The 26,165-nt window shown below is 42.7% G+C and overlaps 1 long non-coding RNA gene across 1 annotated transcript; it reads right to left on the bottom strand.

The window, feature by feature from the left end:
* Positions 1 to 7,141: 7,141 nt before the first annotated feature.
* On the bottom strand, positions 7,142 to 15,774 carry LOC310706110. Its single transcript, XR_014525687.1, has 3 exons — positions 14,992 to 15,774; positions 12,982 to 13,078; positions 7,142 to 7,284 (listed from the first exon to the last, which is right to left on the bottom strand). It is a non-coding gene; the product is annotated as an uncharacterized lncRNA (long non-coding RNA).
* Positions 15,775 to 26,165: the final 10,391 nt, after the last annotated feature.

Below are 26,165 nucleotides of genomic sequence, written 5' to 3'. Positions count from 1 at the left end.
GGCTCACTCAGGGGCTTCAGTGAGACCCACACTGAAATTGAAGTGCCCCATTTCTTGTGATAGATGGTATGTATTACCGCAATTCATTAGCCACTTAGAAATTCTGTACTATTGGAATCATCCCCATGTAGAAAACGTTAACCTGCAAGAATGCATTCTGCACACATCTATTTCTTACAACAGTCCTGTAAGGTGGTCGGTGTTATGAATTACCCTAATGGGTGGAGCTGAGAGGGACTGGCTTGACTGAGGCCACCCACAAAGCTTCTGGCTCAGCTGAGAGTTGAACATTGAAATAAGCTGCTGCACTAAGGCAGGTCTCAACAACATCGTATCAGCTCTGATGTGCAGGAATGGGCATATGAAGCACAGAGTCAGACCACTGGTCCATCTAGCTTGGTATTGTCTACACTGACTGGCAGCAACATTCCCAGTCCCACTTGGAGATGCCAGAGATTGAAACTGGGAACTTCTTCATGCAAAGCAGATGCTCTACCACACAGCTACGGCCCTTCTCAGCATGTTCATATGTCCTTTGTATGCGTAAACATAGTGACAAACACAAAGGAATCCCACAGCTTCCTAAATTGGATGTTTTCTGTTTGGAAACAAATAACATGGAAAGTGCTCCTGCATTCATGGAACAGTTCCAAAGACCTCTATGGAACACCAGCATGTTCCATAACATTGTGGTAGCTATTTTTTGTTTGAATCTGAACTGCTATAATTGCAATTTTGCACTGCAATTTTGCCCTGAAATTATGACGGCAGCTTCCAGCCAACGTTAATGTTGAGCTTGGACTCTCTTCTGAAGGTAAGTTGTGTACTGTGGGGTCATCTGGATTTGAAATTCCTGAGCCACAAATGGCAAGCTTAATGGCTTCTGAGCATACCTGGGCTGTAGGTTCCTGGGCTACCATCTGAAAAAAGCAATGTGACACTGGAAGTGTGTGAAGGGTCCTGGGAAAGAGCAGGTGCTTGCCCCAATAGGATGCCCTGCACTCACTGATTCTGTTCAGACATGAATGAGGAACCATGTGGGTTCCTGAAGCAAAGATTGCAGCTGCAGTGCTCCTTCCCCAGCCCTGCTGCTGCTCTGCTACCCAGGGCTAAGCTATGGGTTGGCTTAAGCATAATGTCTGATCTCAGAATCATGGTTTGTCTCACTAAAAACAAACCACAAGCTGTAAACCAAGAACAACCTTGGTTACAGATTTTGCTTTGTCTGGAGCAAGACAAACCATTAGACTGGATTTAGACTAAGGTTGCCAGATTTTTTTTCAATGAATCCGGGGACCCTTTTCAACTTCAGCTGGAATGGATGGATTTTGTCATGGGACTAATTTGTAAATCCGGGGACTGTCCCCGGGAAACAGGGATGTCTGGTAACCTTAGTTTAGACATTATCCTAAGCCAAACCATAACCTAGTCCTTGGTAACACGGCAGGTCTGTGGGAAGAGCACTGCAGCCATGATATTTGTTTGGAAACTAGCTCATTCACACTAAACCACAATTTGGCTTGGTATGACATCCAAAGTAGGCCGCTGAATGAAGCCAATAATGATCAGGTGATTAGAGGGTAGACTAAGACCAGAGAGACTCAAGATCAAATTCTTCAGTGAGTGACCTTGGGCTAGTCTCTCAGCCTAACCTATCTGTCATGGTTGTTGTTCAGATGCAACTCAGCTTGCACTGTAGGCTCACATAACTGTACAGGAAGGATAGATAGGAATCTCCAACTTTCCTAGACTGTCCTCCTTGTGTTGTCCTATTGATCTTCTTTCAGTGTTAGGCTGATTCTTTAGGTTTCCTGATCTCTCCCCCCCCCTTTTTTTTAATTATAAAAAGGACCTGATCTTATTTTCCTACTTTGTTCCTTCATCTGTACCTTGGGAGAGAGGAGACATATTTTTGTGCCCCTCCCGTTGAAGGCAAAGACCATGCATGGCTCTTAATCTCTCCCCCTTATATAGAACAAGGATTTTTTCCCCATCAAGCATATATTTCCTTTAATAAGCTAAGCTTTCTTATTTTCCAAACTCAGAGACTCAGTGTGATTGTATGCAAGGTAAAATGTGCTCCTCCAACAGTAATTCAGTGTTCAGTTAAATTTCCAAGTTGCATGTTAACTCCAAACTCCGCAAGTTGTTAGGGTAAAATAGACAGAAGAATCATCTACTCCTCTCTGAGCTCCTTGAGGTTAAAATGTGAGATAGATAGATGATAGAATTCCTTCTCAGCCTAGTGGTCCATCAAAGGCCAGTACAGCCTAAACTGCCAAGTATGCCTTCACTAAGGCATCCCCAAACTCAGCCTGCCAGTTGTTTTGGGACTACAACTCCCATCATCCCTAGCTAACAGGACCAATGGTCAGGGATGATGGGAACTGTAGTCCCAAAACTGCTGGAGGGCCGAGTTTGGGGATGCCTGCCTTAACTGTAAGAATAAGCTGAAGTGAACCAGTATAGCCAAGTCCCACAATTAGAAATGTCTGGGCTTGGCCAGATTAATTTAATGAGCCTATATGTTAAGTTAAACCTATTCATGTTGGATTCTAAACTAAATAAATAAATAAGTGCTGCATTAAACTGTCAGTTAATTTGAAAGGCAAGAAAATCAATTTCCTGGAATAACCAGGCTGTATTTAAGCAAATATGTTCAGAATTGTAAATTATTTTCCTCTCGCTAGATAATTTTTAAATCAATATTTGAAGTTTAAGGGCAAAATTGTTTTTAATAAGGATTATTTTAAATGAGGGAAATTTAAAAGGAAAGCAATTTAATTGCCAAGGAACCAGATCAAAGCACATATTTGAAACTGGCATATTTATAACAAATTATCAAGGTGGATGCAGTTTAATAAAAAGTAAATATGAAAATGGTTTTGGCTTCACCTCACCTACCCACCTAGAGAGATGAAAAGACTCTTTTGCTACATATTCCCCCTCTACACCAAGAAAAAGAAACAGGGTGGTTAGGCTGGGCAAATGTACCCTGAAAGGGACAGAGACAAGAGAGCAGTTTTCTTTCATCCTCTAATATGCTTCTAGACATGTGGTGGCTACGCTGCTCCACCAAACATCCAGCCAAATCCTTGGATTGCAGCCTAAAACTACCCCAAAGTACTACTGAAACACGTTTTCAACAAGCTCCAAACACACCCACCAAATAACAATCGTGGACATAAAAATATCAATAACTTCATCAAAATGCACTTGAAAACATTCCCGGTCCCACAAAAAACAAACAGAAAAAAACAGCCAAGTGTTGGGTCTCTTCTTTTCTTTTTAACCCAGAGCAAGTTCACACATGCATGTATTTAGCTCAGTTATTCTATACTTGTTTGCTTGCAACTGAATGAGGCTCAAACTCCATGATAAACTTAGCTGCACTCTATGCATTGTATCTGTGCTCTCTTTTTCTAACTTATTTCAGGTGTCAATAGTATGTGGGGAATTACAATGGTACCTCGGGTTACATACGCTTCAGGTTACAGACTCTGCTAACCCAGAAATAGTACCTCAGGTTAAGAACTTTGCTTCAGGATGAGAACAGAAATCGTGCAGTGGTGGCGCGGCAGCAGTGGGAGGCCCCATTAGCTAAAGTGGTCTTCAGGTTAATAACAGTTTCAGGTTAAGAACGGACCTCTGGAACGAATTAAGTACGTAACCAGAGGTACCACTGTAAATATATGGACCCAAATGTGTGGCTGAGTGGGGATTTAAACCCTAGTCTCACACGTCCTAGTATAACCACTTCACCACATAGAGTCACTAACAGGTTGATCCTGTGCATGTCTGACTGAGTTCAATGGGAATTGCTCCCAGCTACATGTGCATCATATTTGAAAGGTTGCAAAATGTGTTTTAAACAAATATTTGGGGGAAAGTTGATTGGTGCAACGGAGCTTCCACTTTGGGATGATTCGTTCATTACAGAAGATGACATAAACACAAAGGCTGCAATCCTGAGCATAGTTAGGCTGCTTCAATCCCTTTTTTTTTTAAATCTCAGGCACTCAAAACAAGAATTTGCTAGAATTTGACAACATACACATAAAACCAGTGAAAAGCAATATAAGCAATTAAAGTGTCAGATGAAAGACACACACAAAAAGGACATTCAAAGGGTGACAGGATATACAGTGTTTATATGCAAATGCTAGCAGCCTAGAGCCAAGAAGGGTGGATTAGAATGCCTAGTATTAAAAGAGAATGTAGATATAAACATATCAGACACCTGCTGGAACAATGGAAACCAATAGGATACTGTCAGGTCTATATACAAAAACCTTCAAAAAAGATGGAGTAGGATGAACTAAAGAGACTGTAGTACTATATATCAAAGAAGAACTGAAAATCAAATGTTAGGAAATAAGCAATCATAACGAAGAAAATCTTGGAGGGGTGGAAGCTGAAAAGGCGTGTGTCGTTCAGTAACAATGCTGCTAAGTGGTAGAAGTGAGGTGGTGCATTTGTTTTGGATCCTGCAAATGCCATGTTTGAACACTTTTTAGATCAGTGGTGGCCAACCTTTTTGGGAAGTGTGCCACTATTTAAATTCAAAGGGTGGCAAAGAGCTGCTTGCTCCAGTGCACATGGCCATGCATAGGCAGGGACCATGCCTTGGGGGAATGGTTTGAAGTCTAGTTAACTGAAACAGAGTGGTCCAAAGTGAAGAACTGGAGAAGCAGGCAAGAGTGTAGACCCGGCTTATTGGCTATACACCTTAATCAGGTAAAGGTAAAGGGACCCCTGACCATTAGGTCCAGTCGTGGCCGACTCTGGGGTTGCGGCGCTCATCACATTTATTGGCTGAGGGAGCTGGCATACAGCTTCCGGGTCATGTGGCCAGCATGACTAAGCCGCTTCTAGCAAACAAGAGCAGCACACGGAAACGCCGTTTACCTTCCCGCCAGAGCGGTACCTAGTTATCTACTTGCACTTTGACGTGCTTTCTAACTGCTAGGTTTGGTAGGAGCAGGGACCGAACAATGGGAGCTCACCCTGTTGCGGGGATTAGAACAGCCAACCTTCTGATCGGCAAGTCCTAGGCTCTGTGGTTTAACCCACAGGGCCACCTGCGCCCCACCTTAATCAGAGTCAGTACCAAAAGCTTCTGTTGCCCATGCCAGTTGCAACATCCAGACCAGGGTTTGCCAAACTTGGGTCTCCATCTGTTTTTTGACTACAACTCCCCCCCACATCACCCCTGACCACTGGTCCTGCTAGCTAGGGGTGATGGGAGTTGTAGAAGAAGAAGAAGAGAAGGAGGAGGAGTTTGGATTTGATATCCTGCTTTATCACTACCCTAAACAGCTTCAAAGCGGCTAACAATCTCCTTTCCCTTCCTCCTCCACAACAAACGCTCTGTGAGGTGAGTGAGGCTCAGAGAGAAGTGTGACTAGCTCAAGGTCACCCAGCAGCTGCATGTGGAGTCCAAAAACAGATGGAGAGCCAAGTTTGGGAAACCCTATCAGAGCGACAGAGAAGCAGAAATGTTGTGGACAGTGTTACTGCCAGTAGAACTTAACTGCCATGTATAATGAAAAGGTTAATTTGAAACCAATCTTTTTGTCAGAAAATTGCATTTGCAATTGCTAAACAGACATTCTATGCAGCCAAGTGGAAACTCACCAAAAAGGAGAAAAATGGCAGAGAAAGCTTTTCCAAGTAGGGATGTGTAAAGGAAGAAGGAAGAACTAGTAAGTGGCCCACTGTAGATCCTTAAAAGAAATGGTGGAGTTGACTTCCAATGCACTATTAGGGGCTCCAACTGGGATCTGTAAAGCTGGCCAGGAAACCTAGTACAAACCCACTTCCTACAGATTTGCATGGAGGTAGAGGAACCATTAAGATAGAAGTGAAGTAAGAGCTGTGATAAAGCAAGTATTCTTGCTCTTCTCTTACAGCATAAGAACCAGCGCAGCATTAGAGTGCCAAACAAGGGCCTAAAAGAGCAGGGTTCAAATCCCCACTCAGACATGAAGTTCACAGTGTGACCCTGAGCCAGTCATTGTCTCTCAGTAACCTACCTCACAGGGATGTTATGGATCAAGGCGCACCACCTGGGAGGAAAGGGTGACATAAATGTAATGATAAATGAATGAATGAATGAATGAATGAATGAATGGAGCCCTCATGGGAAGCACTGGGTGCTTCATAGACGCAGAGACCTTCTCAGGGTTGGCTCCACACTCTAAGCAGCGAATAGACATCAACATCACTTCCTATGGAAGACATATTTTAGATGACATACCTGTATCTTGGGAAGATGCATCAAGGAATGACCGACCCACAGCAATTGCTTCTGCCATGTAAGTATGAAGTAGAAAACAGATTGCAGAGAGGTGTAACTAGGGTCAACAGGCCAAGCTGCCCCAGAATCCTCTGCAGTGAACAGGGATTGTATAGCTGATCAGCAGGCGTTTGCAGAACATTCAGAGGACAGCATGAAAGAAGGTTTCCTGGTAGTGAGAAGTAATGAAAATGGTAAGGGCAAAAAAGTAGGAAGGAAATAAGAATTATGAAAGGGGTACTGGAGAGTGCAAAGAGTACACCTCAAAGTGTAACTATAGTATACTTATGTGCCAATTGTATCAAAACCACAAATAAATTATATTGATTCTTATGACTACTGTATCAAGGCTGTAGGTTAGGAATAACTAAAAACCAAAAAAAGCAAGGAAATGTAAAGTAGACCAATTCCTGATTCAGTGTCCAGCACTGTATTTGCTTGCTGGGGAAAGGGTGTGTGAAGGAGGGAGAGAGAGTAAATATGTTAACAATTATGGGTGATATAGCATCTGATATTATTATTACTGTTTTTATGCTTCTGAAACATATTTTCATAGCCCGGTTTTCATAATAAAGCCTTATAGAATGACACATTTTCAAATTCAAAACAATAAAAACATTTAATATTTTAACAGCTTAAACTGTCTTTGCAATATTCAATAGACAAATTCCAGTTAATTTTGAAAGTATTCCTCAAAGCATTTAGCTATAGGTAATTATTGCTTTACTTTACCAGAAATTATGCTGGGAGGCAAATATAAACCCACTTCTCTGCTTTGGGGGTTGGTTTGTTTTGTGTTTTTTAAGTATGAAAGTTGAATCGGAATTATGGGAGTCTGCAATTCTTAAAATAAAAGGAATACACAACATGAATAAAGTTGCTTACCAGCATAGAATGAGGTACTCCATCTATATTCACATCACTTGACAGGAAATCCCATCCATGGCCGTGAGACTAATTATTTTGGAACCTAAGGGAAATGTAGCCTAAATAAGAGAGTGATCTGCAGTTAAGGATCAGTGAGCCAGCTAATGGTCGGTTAGTCAGGAGAGAACAACTCTAGAATGTTAATAAAACATGTCTCGAACCCAGTACCTTAGGGACCAGACTGAAACACTGTGTGAGATGAATGAAAGGAAAGGTACCTGTTATAGGTGGCAGAATTTGATGCAGGCATATGAAGAAGCCTGATGATGAAAGCATACCAATAAAAGCTAAATTCTCCATAGGTGACTATACTTTTAACACCAAATTTGCAGGCACGTTAGTCCAGTGTAGACTTTAATGCTGGTTCCAAGTCAAACTCAGAATCATTCGCTACCTCCCCTTCCCTCTTTCCCTCAATGAAAATTCTCTTGTAAGACCGCCCCCCCCCCATCACAAGTGCATCGGTGCTAAGCATAGTTAATACTATTCAAATTCCCATCTTCCCAGGGTTTGTATACGCACTTCATACATTGGCTTGAACTTCTGGCTATAAGGGTTTCACTGATTAGTAGTGACCATGGTCACTATTATAATGCCAAGCTTAATGATGTCTCTGTGTGTATTCCTCCTGGTGGTTAAATGTAAACAACTACCACGCAGATAGCTACATCTAGCCCTGCAAAATGAAGTTATTTGTTGAGCATCCACATCTCATAGGCCTCAAAGTTTTGCCTGGGGACAAGCAACTGAAAAGGTTAGCCTGTTCAATCCACTTTGAAAGTTGGGCACAACAATAATACCCAATGACAAAAGTAATACTAAAAATACTACATGGCAGGACAAAAACATTATACATACATATTCTTCCCCAGTCCCTTTCATTTCAACCCATGTGAAACACATTTTCCTATGATTCCTTCTGACATTTACCAACTCTAAATCATATGGGACTTTTAAGCCAATAGCAACATGGGCGTAGCTGAGGAGCATGTGCCCCCCCCAAATCAAGTAAATAAATAGAAATACTTAACTAACTGACCAATTGTATCACAGATATATTGGTTCTGCCCCACCAACATAAAGCTTGCCCCCCTAAAATAAATCCTGACTACACCCATGAATAGCAATCAATGTCTGCAGCTTCCTCAAAGATGCTCCATCTGTATTCTATCAGGTGGAGCATTAAGGAAATGTTATATGGGCCACAAACCAATCCCCAATTTATAAAAGTAGGGTTGGGAAAGACATCTATCAGAACCCTGGGCAGCCACTGCCAGTTAATGATAACAGCATTGGGCTGGATGGACCAATGGTCTGATTTGGTATAACTTTCTGATCTCATATAGCTACAGTGCCCTCTCTTCTCTGAGTCTTAAGTGGCACTGTTCTTCTTATTGTCATAAGACTTGCATAAGCATAGGAACCATTTCCCCACTTCTCATTTCCTCACTTCTGTAAAACCTACAAGCACAAACCATCCTAGAATCACAATGCACAAAAGGAGTCTTCTTCGTTCAACTGTTGGCATAAAAGATGTCTGTCTGCCCTTCCTGTCATTGCTTGTAAGTGTTTGCCATTGTTTGTATTTTACCTAGTGCTTCAGTAATTGCAAACGTAAGGGTTACAGCTTTTGACTGGCAGATTAATCAACTTCAGTGGTACCTCGGTTTAAGAACTTGATTCGTTCTGGAGGTCCGTTCTTAACCTGAAACTGTTCTTAACCTGAGGTACCACTTTAGCTAATGGGGCCTCTCGCTGCTGCCGTGCCACCGCCGCGCAATTTCTGTTCTCACCCTGAACCAAAGTTCTTAACCCGTGGTACTATTTCTGGGTTAGCAGAGTCTGCAACCTGAAGCGTCTGTAACCCAAGGTAGCACTGTACAACTGTAACTGATTAATCAATTATAATTAATCAGTTACATTGTTAGATCCCCTTCCTCTTAGCTGCGTAGGCCCATGGCTCAATTTATAGCTTGATTAATTAGTAAAAATCACATTAATTGTGTAATATTATTTAATTAATTATAAGCTCTTGTTAATAATCACGCTCCAGCAAATGTATCTGAACTTGTGCTATCCACTGTCTAGTGCACCTCTGGGAACATACCCTTTCAAATCACAGTCAACTCCAAGCATCTTGTATTGCAGGATGTTGCCATTTCCAGTTCAAACCAAATAAACCTGCTTCCCTCTGTGGTGCCACTTGAGTTTTCTGTTCTTACAGGCATATATCGCTACTTGTCTAAATTAGTATTCTCGCCGTTTTAGAGAACTGGCACTCTAGCAAAAGGTTATGGCTCTGAAATATAGGGATGGAACTAAGGCGTCCTTCATTCATTTTCCTATTCCAACCATAGCTGACTCTTGTCTAAACAGTCTCAAGTTCACATTGGAGCACTCTTGTCTCTGTCCACTCAGCCACAGATGCTCTTTAAACTGGGTCATGACCTGACTCCTTCCTGACCTCCATTGTACTACAGGGGAAAACAGACCTCCAATGTAGTTCACTGGTCCTGAGTCAAAGATGTTAAGGCATACACTGGACTGCCTCCACCCCTTCCCTATCAAGGAAGAGTAGGTTCGAAAGTGACATTAAAGAGGAGCAGGTGAGGCACCAATCAACTGGCATTGATTGGCTTCCCTAGCCCCTAGCTATGCATCTCTTTTCATAGGTGCATTGCTAATTGCACATATACTCTTAATAGCACCACGGAGAATGTCTGCTATATACTCCTAGACCTGATTTTGGGGGGTTGGTTTGCACCATTGTCTGCAATGCAAACTTGCAATTCAACTCCCAAACGCCTGCCCCCTTCACAATGCTCCAGGAGTTCCACGAGTTACAATTAAATCAAAATTATATTCTTTACAACAGAAATATTACACTAACAGGGTGTGATGTTCTGCTGTCTTGGTTCATGCATTTCAAATTTTAGTAGGATTTTTACAAAGCCACATGGCATCTCTGAAGTATTCCAATCTCTTGCTCAGCTTTAAAAAATTAAAAACTAATCAAGCTAGTCAAATCCCTCTGCGGGATACTAAAGCAGCATTATGAATCTGCCAAAGGAAAAAAATATACTTACTCTAGCATACACATTTTCAAATCTCACTCAGTTTATATAGTATGTGTATAAATAAAAAGACCAAACCAAAAATATCCTGTTTGTTCTTTCTCGAATTTCAGGTCAATTTTGTACCATGTTTTCTTCATTCACACACAACAACCCATTAATATGTTCCCCACTTCTGCAAGCACCAGAACAAAATGCTCTGTAAGTGAACTGAAACTTTAAAAAGACTGCTGTAGATTTGCAAACATCAGCGTGGCTGATCTATATTTGTGAAGAACTGAAAAATATTAAATACTAATGAATAGAAATATTTTCTAGTGGGTGCAGGTGGTCAAAGTTCGTCAGGTAAGCATGTTTTACATTGCGTTGCACACCAGATGGTAGCCTTATCGATTTTCATGTCTGCTGGTACACAATCTGGTGAAAAAAACAAATGTATTGCAACAGGTAAGAAATATGAGACAGCAGCCTCCTGCTATGGTCCTCACACTTCCCTTAAACCTCTTGTGTTACAGAGGATGAGAGATTACTATTATCATTTTTTTTAGAAAAGCAAGGGCTCTGGGGATTGATGACATCTTTTCACAGATTGATGACATCTGTGGAACTGTGGTGGTTCTGAAATAAAAGGCATACAATGAAGTGAGCTCTAGTCCACAAAATCTTACAGTATGTTGTAATAGAATTGGTTAGTCTACATTGGTACCACAAGATTATTCTTTGTTTTTGGTGCATCAGATTAACACAGCTACCTCTCTGAAAAATGCTGTGTTATGGTGATTATCTGTAGCATAAAGGTGTTTCCTAGAAAACTGTGTTTTGGTCCATTTAAAAGTCACACAATTAGAGAAAAGGGAGGTCCTTCTTCACAGAGCTTGTGCTCAGAAGTACCATTTCAGATGATGGTATGGTTGTGGAAGGGAAATTCTCAGCAAGGTTTTTTAAAAACCTGTTTGGAGGTATACTTGGGGCTCCTTGGAGCAAAAAGGCGATATAAAAATAAACAACAAAAATAATTCAATATTAAGTATAAAACAAAAAAGCAATGATGTTAAGAACAAAACAGTAGGGCAAGGAATGCAAATGAATCCTTTACACTCTGATATTCCTTGCCATTTTTCAAGGGTAATTTCAGCGGTGGGACTTCAAGCAGCCCCTTAGTGAAGTATCTGTTAGTTAGTGAAGTATCTGTAGCATTCTGCTTGCAATATAGGCAGCAGTCTAGACATTAATATTCAGCTTATACCACAAGCCTGCTTTATTCTCTCTGAAAGTTTGACCTTATGGCCATCAGGCTTTTTATCCTTTAGTGTGTAGCCAAGCAGGCTGTTCCAACCAGGTGAAAGAACTGCTAGAAACTTAATAGATCTCTATTCCCCAATCTGCTCCAGAAATGATGTTCCAAAGAAGTGAAAGAAATGACCCTGGAGAATGTAGAAACACAGCGATCTGGGATGCCTACAGGCAGAATCAAGAAGGGTCAGCCAAGACATATGTCCATACACTCTTGAATAACAATTAGGAAAGGGAATCAGAAACCAATGTGCTGTGCTCTGCCTTATAAGTTTAATCAGAGCAAATACCTTATTAAATATTTGTGCCGTATAATGAAAATGGGGGGAGTGACGTTTGCTCCATAAAAACCCAGAGTGTGTTTTTCCCATCCATCCACCTCAAAACTGCAATCTTGCTCTCCAGGTAATGCCAGGATCGAGGGCAACCATAACTGAATCTATTTTAAAGGGTGTTAAAAGTTGTTGCAAGTGGAATGACTGCTCTGTACCTTATGCAGAGTAGAAATGAATGAGTTTCAAAAGTTTTACTGCAAAACTGTCTTAGGCTAGTTACAAAATAAAACATTGCAAAAATACAAAGTAATATATTGCAATTTAACAAACTAGCAATGTGGCTCAGTCTTCTTTTTAGTCATCATTACAGTCCAAAAACTCTCCTCTCTCTGGTCTCAGAGAGAGAGAGATCCTATCCAAGCATCTTGCTTGCTCAGGATCACTGAGATGAGCTTCTGCTGCTGCTGGCTGTAAGGACTAACTAAAACACTGAGTTCTCAAGTTTTACCTTCCTGCTGTGAGAGATCCCTTGGGTTTCCCCTGCAATCATTGATTAGCCTAAAGACTGAAACAGAAACACCAAGCCTTTCATTGCCGCATTTACTAAAGACAAACCTCGCTTGCCTAATGCAAACCTCTCTGCATAGCATTTTAACTTCAATGCGTACAAGCATAATATTTTATGCATATTAAACATATGTCTTTAACAGAGGGGATGTTCTTTAGCACAGGATCTCCCAAGTCAAATGGCTGAAGCAGGGATGTACGATTTCATTAACAAAGCAAAGAGAAAAGCAGGGGCAGCCTTACCATTAAACATACAACAGAAGCTCTAGGACAGGAAAAGCCAACATGATGCCCTCCATATTTTGCTGGACTACAACCATTATCAATGATCATTGGACATGCTGGCTGGGACTGATGGGAGTTGGAGTCCAGTAATATCTGGAGGATATCACCAAGGATAACTCTGCTGTACAGCAAGAGCTATATAAGCGCCTGGCTGTTCCACTACATTGAAAGAATCTTTCTTTCAATGCTTGTTGTGCATCTCCTACACCAGTCTGCTGCTCTCAGGTGTATGGAGGGGCACTATCCCATCACCAAATTCAACTGCCAGTCCAGTCAGTTTCTGTACATTGGGAGAGCTGTGGGAGGGGAGAACGCCATCTTGTACTTTGTCTCAGGAAGCAAAATGTAATGGGTTGGCCCTGGACAGAAGGCAAAGATTTCAGTATGTTGGCCAATGCAAAGGCTTCATACTGCCAGCCAAACATAGGGACTGATGTTACGCACCCCATTCTTTTCTGAAGAAGGATTTGAGCCATGAGCAAGCACAGCAGGTCATCTCAATAAGGTAGTAAGAAGATCCTGTTGGCCTATCTAGTCCAGCATCCTGTTCTCATGGTAGCCAACCAGATGCCTATGTGTAGCCCAAATGCAATGTGTGAGGCTGTGCGAAAGGGTTGAGTACTGAAACAGTGAAGTAGATCACTGCTAGCACTGCTATTGTAGCCTTATGAGGCTTTGCCCTCGGGTGGGAAAAATATTGCGCCCGGGAAAGGGAAGTGGGAGTCAACAGACACTCAAGGAATAGTTTCGGAGAAAAGGCTTTATTTCTACCATCCATGAACTGGTAGAAGGAGCAAGTGTGATAGTTCACAAAAACTATCACTTCCATAACCACTGATCCACAAGTGAGCATACGTTCTATAAAACTATACTTACATAGTTACTTAAATTAATATAAATGATTACATTATATTTTAAAAGTAAAAACAGAGCTATTGGAATTTTGCTGCTGCTTAACTAGATTATGGGTGTCCATTTTGTATTATGGGTGTCCATTTTGTTTGCCCTGCTCCAAAGCAGACAGATTTTTTTTAGGGGTGGCTGGGAGTGTCACATCAGGATTGAACTTTATGCGTCACCAAGCACCCTCAATTATATATGAGCAGCATGAGAATTTTTGCTGTCTCAATTGTTACTATAGATGCAACTGGAAAGCATTACATTTCTCTGACAGCAGAGAAGATACAGATACTGAAGATACAGAATTCAATAAATGGTGACATCTTTGCTGTTTCAGAATGGACTGAATTTATTTCCAGATTTTAGATACAGTAATGTACTTCAGATGTTCCAGCCACTTCACAAACATTAACAAACTAATGCCCTGTAAGATAGGCTATATTATAGATAGAGGTAGAATCCGAGAGGTAATAGTTTGACTAAAAAGGTTGCAATCCCAGAATTACCCACATGGGACAAAGCCCCACTGAATTCAAGGATTTCCTTCTTCTGAATAAGTATGTGCAGAAACCAGGGACTTCTTAAACGACTCTTAGCCTGCAAGCTATACCAGTTTCCTACGTATTATTTTCAGTCCACACATCAGACCAGTGCTTTTGTTAAAACCATTACATATTTTTATAGTTATACACTGGAGAGGGCAGTTACACCATCATCATCATTATTATTATTTCATTTATCCACATCTAGAATTATTTAACCATAATTTTAACATTTTCAACTTTGACTCCCTTCCCCCTCTTTCTGCAGTTCCATACATTTCTTTTCCTCCTTTCCTGCATACTCCAAATTGTCTTAACTTACCTACTCTTTTATTAAAATTTTCTTGGTCTATATACATTCACTACTTTAATAACTGCAGGGTAGACCCTGACAGAATATCTCATTATAATATACAGTCACCATACTCTAATCAAATGGATGCTTCTTCACCTTTTCCAGGGCAAAGTAAAGTATAAACCAAATAACCTAACTAGATACCGAGGAGGATTTCACCCTGTGGGTGATAGACATGGCAGCAGGTCAAGGCCTTCACCCCCTCTGGCCAGTATTCACTCCACCTCAGACAAAGGGGGTTCTTTACCTATAATTATCTGCAACCCCACACTAGTTCTCATTCTCTGTGGGCACTAGAAAAGTAGCACGCAACTCTCATAGCCTTTCCCCTGCTCTGTGTTTAATTGCCTCTTCACAGAAACAGCAAAGGCCTCACCCACCTCATAACTTCCGTGAGGCAGCAAGGCCTGTAGTATCCCCATCGCCTTTCCTCCCTGCATCCCTGCCCGGCTGCTTCTGGCTGAGATGCTCTTACCATTGCCAGGACAACTTTGGGATTTGTTGGGCTGTGGAAGCCGAAGAGGCTCAGCAGTGGCTGGTCTTGTGGCTTTTCCCTGACCTTTGGCTTCTTTGTCAGGACGGCGATCCTTTATCACCCACAGTTATTGCAGATTTGGAGACCCATTGACTCTTCAGCTCAGTTGCCTTGCCAGGGATATATTTCAGGGCCTCACAATGTGTAGGAAATCCACAGTGAACATGACTGATAAGATAACTCTTCCACAGTTCTGGTACCTAAAGCCTTCCCCCTCCCTTTATCTGAGAGACACAGATTGCACTGTCATCATCAGGACCCACAGGAAAGGAGGCCTGTGGAAAACCCCATTAAAACGTTTTTAACAACTTCCCCACCAACAGCAACAATCAGAGGCGAGACCAGTCCCCAAAACAGATTCACTTGCCATCTCCATGACACAGCTGGGCAACAGACTTCACAGTGCTTCACTCCAGAAACTGGATTTATCAAATAGTCTAGGCATCGGCCTATGGGCCTTTTAGGGGCCCCACAACAACAGATCAAAATAATATTGATTTGATTTCGAAAGAAAATTACAAAAACTTATTAGGAGATAACTTGCAAGCCTCTCCCTGCCCCGCCGCCCGCCCCAAGATTTCAACTGCCATGGGGCTTCCACAAGGTTGAATTCAGCACTGATGACTGTCACATATATCTACACCCATGGTTCCCAAAATGGGGCACATGCCTCACAGGGGACATTTTGATTGGGGGGGGGGGCAATTTGGAAGCTTGTTTAGACCAAGTCAAAGACCTTTTATGCTTCCTCCATGTGAATAAGAGTTCACTTTTTGAATAATATGAAGGCCCCATTAGCTAAAGTGGTGCTTCAGGTTAAGAACAGTTTCAGGTTAAGAACAGACCTCTGGAACGAATTAAGTACTTAACCCAAGGTACCACTGTATTAGGAGCAGGAGAATATATTGCAAAACAAACAAAGGGCATCTTGACTGAGCCCCTCCTCCTCACTATCACCACATACTCAGTAGCCTGTGCCTCTAGGAAAATTCCAGAAGTCAGTCTGGAAGAGGAGGAAGAGGGCCTTCTTCACAGGAGTTTGGAGGAGGCCAGGATGTTTGTTTTAAGTCTGCTTTCAATAACTGAAGATTTTTCCAAGGTTCCTGATCTACTGCCCGATATTGTTACAAAATTTTAATAACCAAGAGGAAGGAGAACAGGAGGAGAGACAGAAATGGCAAGTCAGGGCCTTTGAAAATGCCTTGGACAGTAGGCCCATCCTCACAGTCAGTTTCTTTTTATAAAATGGCTCTCACAAAGCTACAAAGGCTTATCTAGGAGAGGGGCGAACTCAAGGGCTAGGCCCTAAAATGAAACCATTATTTTCCTAGATCTCCATAGGCAACATTGTTACAGGACTCGGCAGCACCATCTTCTGCATGTCTGCTCAGAAAGTAGTCTCTTGGAGTTCCACAGAGCTTATTTCCAGGTTAAAGACTGTGGCCTTGATAACATTGGGGACTCATTAACTTCCTCATCATGAAATATTATGTTTGCCATTGAGGGCCAGTAATGACCTTCTGCCATCTGCAAGCAAGAAACCAGTCAGTCTCCAAGCAAAATAGTAAATGGACAGAAATCTAACGATAATGACCATATTCAGAAGCCAGTGGGAGAACATTTCAGTCTCCCAGGATATTCCGCTGATGATCTCAGAGACATTGTCCTTCAATAAAAAAAAGGCTTCAGATAGGAGCTCCAGAGTGAAACGGCTGAAGCAGAATTCATTTTTTAATTATTTGCAGTTTCCAGTGGGGTACACATGTACTAGGCCCCAAGCAAGCAGGGGCCCCAGACTCTGAGCTTTCATTTAAAACAATAAATAAAATGAAGGTAAATCGAGCATTTCTAAAGAAAATTAGAAAACAAAACATGGAAGCACAGTTCCAAGATGGCAGATACGGAGAAGCTGCTGTTGCTAAGGATGCTTAATCAGTGTTGCTAAGCAATCAGAGGAAGGAATGCTGACCACCCCTCGGAAGGGAGGCCTCTTAGAGAAGCAGGAAGAAACCAGAGAAATCTTGTTGCTGCTAGCATGATACTGGATGGAGGAGAGTCTGCCTTGCGGTATGTTTGCTTAAGCACTTTCCACCTTGTCCACATTATTTCATTCACTCCCCAAATGTGCTGCTTGGTATGCTTTACTTGGAAGTAACTCCCTTGAAATGAATGGTGTTTCCTTCCTACTGAGAAAAAATGGTGACATTTCAATGACCTGTTCCGCGCCGCCGCCGCCCCGCTCCAATTTTCCATGTCCCATCCCTATCACTACTTATTTGCTTGTCATCACCAGGCTGTTATTTATTAATATACAGTAAAGCAAAAATATAAAATGCAAAATGAATAAGCAAATACAGCCAAAAAAATTTAAAAGCACCTTACAACTGCAGCAAGTTACCATAAGTGCCCTATAGGCCAACTTTAAAGCAGTGGTGCTTTTTTATTCAACAAAGAGAGCAAAATGTTGTGCGTTTGTGTTTTGCTAAGAGTTGTGAAACTGCACACTCTTAGAGTATTTATCACCTGTTGTTGTATAATTACGGTATATTTTGCTGCTCCCACTCCACAAAATCTCAAAGCTGTGTATGTTGCCTTCCCCTTCCTGCTTTTTATCTTCACAACAGCCCAGTGATGTAGACTAGGCTGATAGTTGGTATTTCTGATGCCAAAGTTGCAAATGTGCACATACTTAGAGTTTGTTTTGTTTGTTTGTTTGTTTGCTTGCTTGCTTGTTCATCAGAGTTGGCAGACTGGGGGGGGGCGTATTTTGTAGTAAATTTGACTATGAAACATTGCAGTAAAAGCAAGGTGGAGCTGCTTTTCTGGCTTTGTGCATGTCTATTTTTCTTCACGTGATTTGTGATATAGTAGATTTGTATCCTGCCTTTCCACCCAGGAGCTCAAAACTGTGCATCTTAAATGCACCTCCCCCTTTTATATTTGCAACAGCCCTGTGAGGTAGGCTAGGTTAACTTTATTTAACCACCAGAAACAAGTATGAAAATTGCACCAGGTTCCTAGGTTCAGCCTTTCCTGAGGTAAAGCTAGATATTGCCAATAGATTGTGGGTGGGTCTATGTAGGGGGCTCAATCCATTATCAGTATACTGGGCCCAGGAAATCCTGTTGGCATTGCTGGTTGATTAATTCAGATTTAATCAGAGTTTTGGATTCTTTCCAAGCAGAATTGAGCAGTTGGTCCATAGGTAGAACTGTCTCTGTACCAGGTGTATGTAGCTCTGTTCAGGTGTCCAATATCTATGGACACCAAACACATGAAGGGGTTAATGAAAACCTGTGTTCAGCGTCAGTCTAAAGGTGGCCATGTGTTCACACACACAGGGCTTCTTCCGTGAGAATGGGAATCCTGGTCAATCAGGGTTTCCATCCCCATGGAGGGAAGCTTATACATGTGCATGCATCTCTCTACAAACTGATACTGAACATACAGTGATTGGGGAACATGCTTGATATATGCATTGGCAGCTGAGAAAGGGGTTGGCCCATGTATTCTTCCCAGCCTCTTCACATATTTCTTATTGTCAGGGAATCATATGCCTGTGTGTTTATGTGAATAAGTACATATACATATATATCAAGAGTCGAGAACCATTCTCCACATCCTACCCCACCCTAACCGCCACCTCAGATGTTGCTGATCTACAACTTGGCCTGGGGTGATAGGCTTCATAGGTATCTGCCGAGTGAGAATAATGTTTCATGGATCTGATGAAGTCACACAGATGTTCTTGCTATAATAAATCAGTCTGTTAGTCTCTTCGCCACAAGAAGTGTTGTTTTTGCAGCAGCAGACTCACATAGCTACCCCTTTGGTGATATTATGCTTCATTCTACACAGGTATTTAGCCAGCAAGCTTAATCCTTCCACAGGTATTGGTTCAAATACAATATTTTAGTACATGCATAGCTGGGTGTACTGGACGCCAATTCTCTGAAAAAGAATGTTTTTATTACTGTTGTTAGTATCATTGGCTTCGCAGAGAGACTATACAACAGCGTCTTTGTGGAACACTCAGCAGAGATATTTACTCTTCTAAGGGCTGTTTCCTGTGTGGGAGTTTTCCCAGTGCCTTAGAAAACATAATCCGGGTAAACAAAAATTAAAGAAAATTGAAGTATGAGGACTCCTTAATATTACTAAGCCCTGGAGGTTGAACATAAACATTGGAACAAGGATACTACTATTATTTGCTTGTTTACCTTTTCTTGTTTTCCCCCTTTTCTTTTTTTGTCAAATCAAGGCCAACTTTCCCAGTCATTGAAACAAAATCAACTTGCAAGTGGAAAATGGGAAGTTCCCATGGGAACTAACAACCAGCCTGATCTACAAACCAGTCATACTATGTAATAGAGTACAAACCAGTATAATATTGCTTAAGTCAATGGGACTAATGATCTGATTCCAGGATCTGCTGTGCAGGCCCGGTAGTGCATGGAATAAGACATATGGGGTGGAAGCTGAAGCCATAAATCAGGCATGGGGAAACTTTGGTCCTCCAGATGTTGCTGAACTACAATTCCCATCAGCCCCGGCAAGCATGGCCAGTGGCCAGGGATAATGGGAGCTGTAGTTCAGCAACATCTGGAGGGCCAAGGGTAAGGGTTAGAATTCCCCCCTCCCAGACTAGGTGGTGGGATAGACCTCTGTCTGAAGCCCTAGAGATCCTTTGCCGGAGCGAACAGTAGCCTAGTTGGCATACACACTATACCTTTAAAGCACATTGGAAACACATTATTTCTCTGCTTCTTAAAAGTTACCATTCCCAGCAACCCTTTACAAATTACAGTACTGAGGAGGGAAATGAACATAGAATGTGCTTTAAAGTATAGTCTGTATGCAACCTTAGATGGACAAATACTAGTTTAAGGCAGCTTCCTTTGTTGTGCCTTAGGCAGAATGCAGCAAAAACAAGGGGCTGTCCCTGTCCCTGATAGCCATATAAGAATCTTTATTTTATTTGTTTGTTTGTTTATCAGATTTCTGTACCACCCTTCATCATAAGACCTCAGGGCGGTTCACAGAATAAAATACAGGATAAAAACAAGTGAATAAGAAAAACATAACATCAAAACAAGAAGTATGCATATTAGAGCCTCGGTGACCTTTTCTGCACAACTATTCAAGGTGCAGAAGCCCTGTATTATTTTTTTATCTGACCACCAATCAAGCAGGTCTGGCCCTACCATTAGGCAGAATGAGGCAGCTGCTGGAGAAGCAGCCATTTCCCACAGCTACTTTCCGTGAGCCATTTTCATCTTCTTGATGGTGCCATTCCAATCAGATTCTTTATGTGTAATGGAGTGGAGGCCACCAACTTATCCATTACTCACACAGGAAAATGTCTTGAGCCACTCCTGACATTAAGTCATTGTTCTGCATTGGTTTGAGTACACCAGGAGGTGTTGAGACTTCATCCCCGCCCTCCCCCATTATTTAGCATCCAGGAGGTCCAAACCCAATAACAGCCTTGCTAGATCACTCTTAAGGCCCATCTGGTCCAGCATTTGGTATCCAGCAGCAGCCACCCAGGTGTCACTGGCAGCTTAGAAGCCGGGTGTGAAAGTGGTGTCCCTCCCCTGTGCTTGGCCATCACCTCAGCATTTGGCGATCTTCTTATTCCTACAGTACCGCAGCATAGTTTAGTGCGACAGCTTTCCTGAAAAGGAAGCACGGAAATCATTTTGATGCTCAAAGAGAAAAAGCATGTGAAGAATTCAAGTGACAGTTCCTAGTGAACTCGTTCTCTGAGTGGGGATCCTTCTGTAGCCAAAATGGAAGCATCACATCCAAAAGCAGGGGGACACACAGATTTGTGTGATATTTGCATGTGCTAATTTATACATATGATGCAAATTGAAGACTAGTCTATAAATTTAATTAGAAATACAGTACTTTACACCATACTGGGAAAGACTTGAGATCAAAGTAATTTGTGTGCCTGCTTATTCTACTGTCCAGGTACTTACTGTTTAGATGGGCAACTTCAAGGCCCCCATTCTTGCTTCTGGTGATTGCTCTTTATGTATAAACCAGACATGAAATAGCCCTTCAAATAGAGGAATGAGGAATGTCCTCTGTAAATCAGGACATGTAGCCACCTTACAGAAAAGGTACTCATCAGCAGGATTGGGGACAAGGTTTGCAGAAGTACAACAGATATTTGGAGGGGGAAGCCTAAAGGGAAGGGAACCCAAAATACCCCCATGAGGAGGACTCAGCATGCTGTGTAGCCACATAATGATGAGTGCCTATTGAGGAAGGGGAATGAAACTGAATAGCTTGGAATTGGCAGAGCAGTCTGGAATAGGGAGAGCTGACTGGAAGCCTGAACAAAATCACTAGACTCGTAATCTGGAGAACCGGGTTCGCGTCTCCGCTCCTCCACATGCAGCTGCTGGGTGACCTTGGGCTAGTCACACTTCTTTGAAGTCTCTCAGCCCCACTCACCTCAGAGAGTGTTTGTTGTGGAGGAGGAAGGGAAAGGAGAATGTTAGCCGCTTTGAGACTCCTTTGGGTAGTGATAAAGCGGGATATCAAATACAAACTCTTCACTCTATGCTGCAATATTTTCTCACATGTCCCTCTTGGAGGTTAAGAATCTCCACGGTGCATCTGGGCACTCCCAAGTTTAAACTTTGGATCCATTGGTTTCACAAGTGATATTTCCCCTTTTTTCTAAAAACCTTGTCGGTCCTAGCAGCAAAGAACATCAAAGCTCGTATGACCAGTTAGTTATATGGACTTGAGCATAGCTATTGGGTTTAGGTCTGGTGGTGCAGAATGTAGCTGCAAAGCCACATGCTCCAAAACAATGCCAGTGACTTCATTGGAACCATTCTGAATTACGTAGCTTGAGTTCTGCATCAACTGTGATTTCTAAATAGCATTCATCTTTCTGGGGTTGATTTCTCAGGCTGCTCTGATCTTAAGGTAGTGGGACCAATAGAAAGTTAACACAAAATGCAGGAGGTACTTGGGGAGGGTTGTGGCCCTGTTTAAGAGTTTCCCACAGGCATTAATCTGAAAACAGAATTATCTGCTCATATTTGGTCTGATATAGCAGCCTGTTATTAAGTTTTTATCTATCTATCTATCTATCTATCTATCTATCTATCTATCTATGGTATTTATAACACACCTTTCACCAAATGATTACGGTCTGACTTAGGCTGCACACACACCATACCTTTAAAGCACATTCACTCCTGGGATTTACTCTTAAAGGTAAAGGTAAAGGGACACCTGACCATTAGGTCCAGTTGCGGACGACCCTGGGGTTGTAGCGCTCATCTCGCTTTATTGGCCTAGGGAGCCGGTGTACAGCTTCCGGGTCATGTGGCCAGCATGACTAAACCGCTTCTGGCAAACAAGAGCAGCGCACGGAAACGCCGTTTAACTTCCCACCAGAGCGGTACCTATTTATCTACTTGCACTTTGACGTGCTAGGTTGGCAGGAGCAGGGACCAAGCAATGGGAGCTCACCCTGTCGCAGGGATTCAAACTGCCGACCTTCTGATCGGCAAGCCTAGGCTCTGTGGTTTAACCCACAGCACCACCTGTGTCCCCTATCGTTTACTCTTACAAAGCTACAATCCCCGATACCCTTAACAAACTACAGTTCCCAGGATTCTTTTGGGGAACCCAATTTATAGTGTGTACACAGGCATAAGGTGATTCCTACTTCTTGAAGGGGATGTCAGATGAGTGAACTCTCCCCTCCTCATGGACATGCCCTATTAATGTTAGTAGTAGTAGTTCAATGTGTTTTTAAGGAACATGGATGTGAAGTTACAAGAATATATGAGAAGTTGGATATATATCCCTGCTATTTATTGGTTAATTAATTAATGTTTACCTACAGCTTAAACAATATAATCCAAAGAAAAGGAAATGGACAGGAAAACAAAATAACTAGGGTTGTCAATGGATGTTTTGTTGATTGTTTCCTTCGTGTGCTGCAATTTTATGCAGCTGTCTACTCAGAATTACGTGCACATTGTGTACTCCTAGGAAAGTAGATACGGGACGGCATCATTAGGGAACAACCCTCCAGCAAAATCTGCTGGGATGAGTTAGTTAGGATCTAGTGGATCTCCAGCTGATCCAGTAGGTTAACTTCCTCCTCCTCAGCTCAACCAGAGCTACACTAGCATATCTCCACCAAGCCCAGTTGGTGTAAAATGGTGTAAACCCTGAAAAAGGGATGATCAAGGGGACATTCCTGTTTGTGGTTGGGGCAGGATCAGAGAGGGGAGACAGACTGGATCCTAACCTGGTATAAATTAAGCCAGCAAAAAAGGATGGTGTAAGTCAAACACTATTTCAGTGGCTTGTTTTCCCTCTGCCAGGCTTAGCCTGGCTCAGAAGCCCCACTCCTGAACAGAGTTTGGATCTGGTGTGACTTTACACCAGCTTAACAACACTGGCTTGCTTCTTGCGCATAAAGTTGTTCCTGTTATAGATTATCAGTTCATGAATATATAAATGCTGATTTGCACAATACCAAAACCTCAACACATATATGCCTTTCTGAGACAGTTGTGTAAGGCAACTCACAGTGTAATTAAACAAAAGCTGCCAATCACTGCTTTTGTGGAAATGTGCCTCTATTACAATAACACCCCATAATTAGGAAAAATAAACCTGCACCCTTAATCCCCAGTCCCACTAATTGAACCTTCTCCGTCGGTGAAGTCAATTGTCTCTCTCCACTAAATGAGCAAATTATTTGAAAATATAATCTGAAATGGCTTTTTTAAACGGAGCACATGATGAGAGTGTGCATTTCTGAAGACAAATGGAACTGTGCCTCGCACAGTCAAGGCGCATGCATGCTGGTTGGTGGCAGGAACGATGCAGCCTGGGAGGAGCTAGGGATATCCTTTCCTAAGGGCACAAAAGGGCACTATGTGTGCCAAACTACCATGGGGTGGGGGCAAGGTAAAAAATAATTATTTTGGCTGTACTTCCATGCCACCCCACGCATCCCATGACCATGGGGAGGGGGACCTAGGACTCTAGCACCTGTAGAGCCCAGAAAGTGCTCACAGGGTGAGTGACTGCTCGTTCTATATCCTTTCCGATGCTTGTGAATAAAGTCTTTCCTGGCTTATTGGCGTCTTTCCAAGGTAAGGCGCAAAGAACACGCTTTCCCCTAAGAAGGCCAACGGCAAATCCCAAACCTGGGAGGCAGCGAGCTTTCTGCAAACTGCCCTTAACTCCGCGCCTACTCGCGCGCTGCTCCAGCTATGCTTCTAAACTGGTTGTGCTGATTAATAATAATAATAATAATAATAATAATAATTTGCTGCTTACAAGAGAATAAACGAACAAAAATGTGTTCTGGACGCAGCGCGCTAATTTCACGTCTCCGCATCCATAGAAGGTTTGAATTTCAGCGGCGCAGTTTTAAATACGGCGGGGAGGGGCATTTAGACCCCTTTAAGTTCGAAGGTGGAAATATTCCTGATCCGAAGTGGGTCTGGATTGCTCCCAAACTGCTTAGGATCGGAGTGCCGGTCTTTAAAAATGTATTAGTACAGAACTACCCCAAGCTTTTCAACTGCTCGGTCCACAAGCCAGTTAAACCTGAATCTTTAGATTAGAGCCCACTGTCACCCCGTCTCCTAAACACGTTCAGGCTTGAGGCAAGACTTGCGAATTTAAATTGCCCGTGTCCACGTGTCCGTTAATATGATATTTATTTTTGGCAAGCTAACATGTATTCCTTCGAAATAAGATTCTTTTTAAATTAATGTGGCGAACCTTCCGCGTAAAGGTGCTTGGAATCGGGTTTTAAACTGACAATCCCTCCAAACCGAGGTACAGTATTAAACCAGCTCAAGTTGTGGCGGGAGCGTTCTCACGACACAACATTCACTTTTCCCCGTTAGCTCCTAGGACTGGAAGAATGGGTTTATTTGTAAGTGTAACCACTTCCCATTCCAATCGTCGTTCAAGATTCTTTCGAACAAAATGGTTTTTAAATCGACGTGCAGCTTGGAAACGACTCCGGAGTCACCTTCTTTGGAAAATCAGCGGCGCGCTTTCACACGTGCAGCTGAATGCGGTTTCTTGCTTCAGGGGGTCCTAATGAGGGCGCGAATAAAATGCCCATTGTCCCGGATGCGCATTCCATTCTCAAATATTTCTCTCCCCCACCCCGGCCTCGCGGACGGGATTCACACGCGTGTACAAAAAAAGAACGCGAGACAGTGGGTCAAAGACGCTTCGGGGCGTCACGTGTGAAAAGGCCCTTTAGTATTCCGGGCATGCGCCCCCACTAACTTGCCTTGACAAGGCAACAAAGCCTTTTAAAAAGCAGCCATGCAAGTTCCCTTTGCAACTTGCCGCAAGAGGCTTCTGCAGGCGAAGAAAAACCCAGCGGCTAAAACGGAGAGAGGGAGGGGGTGCATTTCCTAATCAAAACAGCTTTTCCTTTAGCTAATTAAGCCTCCTCCTCCCTCCAGATAGGGTGGGGGGCTACACGGAGTCGCCTCTCTCTCCTCCTCTCGCCAAAGTCTTCCTTCAACGGGACACCACTTGAACTTGAGACTCCATTGTTTCGGGGGATCCTGAATGTTTTTAATTAAACACAGCTCTCCCCCTTTTCTGCTCAGAAAATACCCCCATCCCCATAATAGGTTTGGTTCTCTCTCCCTCTCTCTTCTTCTTGTTCTTTTTTTTTAGTTGTCCTGGCAGCTGGCGCTTGTTGGCTGTTGTGTTTGAGCAACGGACTGTTCAAGAGCGGCCCGAGAAATAGCTCCACGCAGCCTTAATAGACCTGTCGGGACAATGAAGGCACCTTGGAAAGGAAACAAGCCGAGCGCAGGGCGGCCGAGGGAGCCGTGTCCAAAGGCGCTGCAGGGGAAAGAGGAAAGGCGGGCTGGGAGGGAAGAGGGGACGTCCTTCGCCATCCTCCGAGATGGAGCGACCCGCGCGCAGCCTCCCATGCCCAGAAACTTGGGGAGGAAGTTTCTTTGTTTTCCAGGGGGAACTGACTTCCAAGGAAGGCGGCAGCTCTCCAGCGCGCTTCCTCCGCAAAGGAGTCCCCTGGAAAAAGCCCTGCCAAGTAAAGTGAAGCTTTGGATCCT

This window comes from Podarcis liolepis (assembly GCF_965112155.1).
Source record: "Podarcis liolepis genome assembly, chromosome: 4".
Classification (NCBI taxonomy): domain Eukaryota; kingdom Metazoa; phylum Chordata; class Lepidosauria; order Squamata; family Lacertidae; genus Podarcis; species Podarcis liolepis.
The sequence above is the reverse complement of the archived record's forward strand: the minus strand, read 5'-3'. Positions and strand labels throughout refer to the sequence as shown.